This window comes from Nicotiana sylvestris, chromosome 6 (genome assembly GCF_000393655.2).
Source record: "Nicotiana sylvestris chromosome 6, ASM39365v2, whole genome shotgun sequence".
Classification (NCBI taxonomy): domain Eukaryota; kingdom Viridiplantae; phylum Streptophyta; class Magnoliopsida; order Solanales; family Solanaceae; genus Nicotiana; species Nicotiana sylvestris.
In genome coordinates this window covers 16,654,695-16,660,532 of record NC_091062.1, presented here as the reverse complement: position 1 = coordinate 16,660,532, position 5,838 = coordinate 16,654,695, and the positions used below count along the sequence as shown (strand labels likewise).

The 5,838-nt window shown below is 37.8% G+C and overlaps 1 non-coding gene across 1 annotated transcript; it reads right to left on the bottom strand.

Moving 5' to 3' along the window:
• Nucleotides 1-4,561: 4,561 nt before the first annotated feature.
• On the bottom strand, nt 4,562-4,668 carry LOC138872320 (small nucleolar RNA R71). Its single transcript, XR_011400777.1, has one exon. It is a non-coding gene; the product is annotated as a small nucleolar RNA R71 (small nucleolar RNA).
• Nucleotides 4,669-5,838: the final 1,170 nt, after the last annotated feature.

The following is a 5,838-nucleotide window of genomic DNA, read 5'->3' as shown; positions in this document are numbered from 1 at the left end:
CCCCTTTTCCTCAAAACCCTAATCTTTTAGACATGAATCTGTCCAGATCTTTGTAGATCTTGAGTGATTCTGAGTTTGTCAGTAATTTTTCTTTAAAGATCTCTCGTTTCTTTACTGTTAATCGACTCTAAATGTTTTTCAAAATTAGGGTTCCACTTCATCTGTTTTTGCGAAGGGCTTTTCTGAAATTCCTTATGCGTTTGATTAATCTTTCTCTAATGACTGTGTTCCAGTATTAGTTGTTTGATTATTCATTGTTCACTTCAACATTTACCCCGTTATTTTTTGAATAGTTGATTGACTAACTCAACCGTCTAAGGTTTCATGTTTTGCTGAGATGATTTACTGTATTTTGCCTGTTTTTCTTAATTCTGAGATTCTTAATTGACATTCCTTGCCTATTAAGCTTAAATTAGGGGGTGTTTGACCCCAGATTAGTCTCTAATTACTTATATTACCTTATTTGTGTGGTTAATTGCTTGATTTATGGTGTTCTAACCCTAATTGGTTGTCAGACTCACTTCTTGCCTTATTTGAAACTCAATCCGAGTTATTTTTGGGTATAACTCCCTAATTTTCTGCCCTGTCAAGCTTGATTGATTGTTTGATTGTTTTCCTTGCCTTATTTGCAATGTTGAACCACCTTGCCTTATTTACTTTACATTATTCCACTCTTATAAATACATGACTCTGTTCAAACACACACACATACAAACCTAAGGAAAAACACCTCTAAAAACTCTTGCTCTCTACTACTATTTGTCTATTGCACTGTCTAGCCGGCTGAAAGCCAAGGCTAGATCTTGGATCCTATTTACTTCACTCTCCAAATGCAAATTCCTAACTGGTATGCCTCACTTTATTATTATTCAGACATCTGTATGATTTAGTTTATGTACTTCCTGCTCAACATGATCACTTGCATGTTACTAAATCAGTATGCTTCTTGTTCTCAACATGCCTACTTTCATGTCATTGAATCAGTATGTTTCCCTGATGTTAGCATGCCTGCTCTTAACTAAGACCTATGTAGTTTTTCCCTGCCTTCAATATGTCTACATTGTCTGTTTCCAAGACTTGTGTGTTTTCCTGTTCCTAGCATATCTACTTTCATGTTGTTTGAATCAGTATGTTTCCTTGGTATTAGTACGACTATTTCTAAGACTTATGTGCTATATGTTAATGCCTTAATCATCATGCTTACTCACATATGTTTAAACCTAGAAGGTCCTGTTTTCAGCATGTCAACCTGTCTATTTCTATTCACTAGACTTATGTGTTGTTCTGCTTACAACATATCTATGTGTCTGCCCCTATGTCATTAGACCTATGATTGTTGTCCTATTATAGATGTTCATCCCTAATAAACCCCTGATTAAATCCTGGTATCTATGCCCTCAACTTGCTTGCCTTTATATGTGACTGTTTGATCCAACATACTACCCTATGATTGTTACAAGGCTGTATGTTCACCTAGTATTAGTTAATGGACCAAGACCATAAGAAACCTTTGTTGAACCAATGGATCTTGTCTGTTGTTGATTGAGTTCAAGGCTAAAAATCCTTCTGCTGACCCTGGGCAATGTGAATTCTTGCTTTATGACTATGTTGTTGTTCTCAGAATGCTTTTGATTGTTTTTTTCAGTCCTAAACTGTTTTACTCCTTAAATGTTTCCACTTTTGAGTTGTTTTACCTCCGGAACCTCTGAACTATTTTACTCCTAAATTATTTTCCTTAAACTGTCACTACTCTTTTAAAGCAATCTCACTCCTATTCTTAGAATACCTAGGGTCTTGCCCCTCCAGTGTGAGCACTACTTAGGAGTCCACAAGACTCCTCTGAACTCTGACACACTGGGGCTGCTATTCCACACTGTACAAATCTATTGCTCTTTAAGGTGGATTTTGGTGTGAGCATTCACCGGGGTCTCTGAGGCCCTTGGGAACTATTACATATTAGGATACCCTCTCTCGGACACTATGAGATATGGTACTTTGGACTGTTTGAAGGCTTGGTTTTTCCCAGGTTTACTTTGAGTCTATCCAGGCTCCTTATAGTATAGTATCATTTATTTATGTAATTCATTTATGATTGGTTTGTAATAGTAATTTCCTTGTAAAAAGATATTGGGATATTAGTAAAATTAGGAGGGATTCTTATATATATATTGTTGGGAACGGGTAGATACCATGCCTATAGGGTTTAATCAGTTCCTACACTTAGAAACCATGTCTATAAGTTATTGTGACTTTTGTTTGATTATGTGCATTTAGATACTATGCCTATAGGTGCTAAAATCAATCCTACATTTTTAGATACCATGCCTATACGTTTTAAATTAATTCCTGCACTTAGAATTCATGCTAATAGGATTTCAGCATATTTCAGCACTTAGAAATCATGCCTACAGGGTTTAAGATAAAATCAACCTCTAAAATCAGCAGTCAATTCACAGTTTAGACATCTAGTCTTTAAAATCTCGTCCGTTCATCATTTAGGCAAATCTTGTAGGTTCAAAATGGTTATTTCTTGTTGCCTGAAACTACCCAGATTCAAGAAGTAATAAAATCAGTAGGCAAACTGATTAGGTACTTATTGCCCCGCTTTAATAAACATTGCATGTGTTCTGCTTTGTGCTCACCTAGATATCCTGCTTTAGGATCCTTTGAAATATCTAAAATCTTGTTGTTTGAGACGTGCTATTGTCTGCTTGTGTGAAGAGGTAAAGGTGAGCATTTAATTGCCCCTTTATGTGAATGTCCTATTTGTTTTTACTTATCTCTTAGATTTTCTCCTTTTAAACACCTTAGGAGAGTATAGAACTGCCTTAATTAGAGGCCATAAACACCTCCAGGGCCATAAGAAAGGGACGGGTAATGCACACATAGAGTACGTTTAATTAGAATCGCTTATATAACCATAAAGGGAAGGGTAATTGGGTAGTAAAGGATATGATGACCTGTGCGCTAATGCTATGTGTAGCACCCCAACTTGGGGACGATTACCAAGCATTATACAGAAGTGATCTTGTAGGCTAAAAAACCTAGGACCTCTCCTTATTCCTTGTTTAAATATAATGTTCATTTGTCTAATTTGCTTTATCTGTTTATAAGACTAATTCACATGATTTGATTTCGGCCGGGACCTACCGTTGTGGACCTCGAGGGGTGACTAACACCTTCCCCTCAAGGTTATTTCGAGCCCTTACCCAATCTCTGGTAATGCAAACTGGTTTTTATGAGTTACTTGCTTTAGGTTCCATAACGCACCTTAAATCCGTTAGGTGGCGACTTTTCAAATCTCATACCCAATTCCTAAAAGGAAATGAGTTGTTCCCAATGAATGTCTAAACTCGGACTCTACGAGAAAAAAAGGGGGCGCGACACTGGCGAGCAAAGTACAAATGTTCAAAACGATCGATCGGGTCGTTACAACCGTACTTAAGGCTAGCTAGCGTAATTCAGGAGAATATGTCTAGTATATTGTTGTAATTACTCGGGAGAGAGTTAAGATAGTCAGAGTGCTCATGATCGATAGAGAAGACTTAGGCAAATTTATAGGAAACGTAGTGGAAAGGATTCTGGCAATAGAGGAAATCAGATTCTTAGATCATTCAAATTCTTGTCTACAACCCGTTCATAGTTAGTTCTTAATTATTGCATTTTCATTATGTAATATTTAGTTAGTAAACATCCTATCTATTATTTAAATATCTCCGAAGGTTGAATACATGAATTTGAGTAAGTCCAATAGTTGTGATTGATAGGTTAATTCCTTGTGGGATTCGACTCCGGACTTGTTAACCGGAATATATTTGCAGCGATCGCTTTGTCCTTTTTATAAGGCATAGTTGAGCGTGATCAAATTTTGGCGTCGTTGGTGGGGATATAACGATGTTATTAATTGCAGTTAAAAGAAGTGCAAAAATTCTTAGTGTAGTCAATTTTCTTCAATTTAAACTGAATACATTGAAATTCTAACCTTTGTAGTCTTGGGTGTTACGGGTGCATGCCTAGAAACTCCTTAAGAACTGGTGAATTGTTCAAAGCATTATCCGATCCTGAAAAAGTTTTCAAGGCATTGAATCGTGCAAACAAGAAAGGCAAACAACAACAAAACTCTACAGAACAAATCGAACAAGACATGGGAGACAAAGTAAACAACACAAATAATGGGAATGATCCGAACAATCAGGGTGTGGTGCCGTTTGTGCCAGAAGCAGCATTGTACGATTGGGCATAACCCATCGTTGACAACTTAGCAACCACAATTGTAGTCCCTCAAATACAAGCAGAATAATTCCAAATCACAAACAACATGCTACATTTGTTGTAGAACAAGGGACTATTCTCAGGGTAATACGTTGAAGATCCTCAGCAGCATTTGAAGAATTTCTTGTCGATCTGTGCCACACAAAGGCAACATAATGTGACAACAGAAGAAATACGACTGTTGTTGTTTCCCTTCTTAGTGACGGGAGCGGCTCAGACTTGGCTTAATTCACTCCCCATAAACTCCATCACTACTTGGGAGGAATTAGTCAAGCAATTTAAGACTGCCTAACAAATTGATGAGATATTGAGTTTTATACAAAAACCAACAGAGATATTACAAGAAATATGGGAGATATTCAAGGGTTTGTTGGTTACGTGTCCACATCATTGTATTCCGGAGCAGATGTTGGGGCTGAGGTTTTATATGGGTTTGGCAGATAGCTTGAAGGCCAATGTGGATGCTTTAGCAAGTAGAGCATTTTTGAGCAAAACATTCAGAGAAAGCAAGATCCTACTTGACAAGATGGCACAAAACTCAGGATAGACGACAAGAAATGCTCCAATCACTCAAGTGATTCACTTAGTGGATTTAAACCCAACTAACTCCATTGCTGAAAATATGGCCACTCTAGTGACACAAATGAGCATTCTCACCAAAAAGGTTGATGAATTAGGCCAGAAGCACAGGTACACATAGCTAATGCAACTAATGAGGGCTTATGTACATTATGCATTAATCAACCATATGTCTTCTCGTGGAGTGCGGAAGGTGATAACCAAAAATATCAGGAGAACATGAATTATGTGGCCAACTATGGGGGACAGAGGCAAGGTGGTCAGAATTAAGGTCGGCAGAATCAACAATATAGACCAGCTCCACATCAGTACTACAACAACAACAACAATAATCTTGGGGCTATGCGACCACAGGGTCAAGTGGTGCCTTACCAAAGGCAACAAGGTTATAACTAGCAAAATCAGCAGCATGCTTATCATCAACCTCAACAACAACAGATTGTGAGACATGAAGATGGGTTTGCTAAACTTGAGGGAATGATGCAACAATTGATTGGGTCCACTGGAAAAATAACTGAAAGAGTAGACTCACATGAATTAGCGATAAAGAATATTGAGATCCAATTAGGACAGATTTTGATGGCTTTAAATAATCGTACCTAGGGGTCGTTACCTGCAAACACACAAATCAATACAAAAGAGTAGGGCCTGAAACAGCTTATGGCAGTGAGTCTCCGAAATGGTAAAGACCTAGATCTGGAGCAAGAAATTGCTCACAAAACTAGACCTACTGAGACACTGGTGCCAGTACCTATTGAGATAGATGATTCAGCAGGGTTAACTGAGGTGACGGTACAACATGCACAAGAGAACACAAGAAAAGAAAAAGAGGTTGTGAAAGAGACCGAGGTAGCACAAGAACTGATAGTAGAAGTAGTGCCTGAATATGAAAAAAATCAAATCACAGGGAAGAAGCGACCTCCAGCACCATTCCCATAGAGATTGGCCAAGTATCATAAAGATGAGCAGTAAAAGAAATTCTTATAG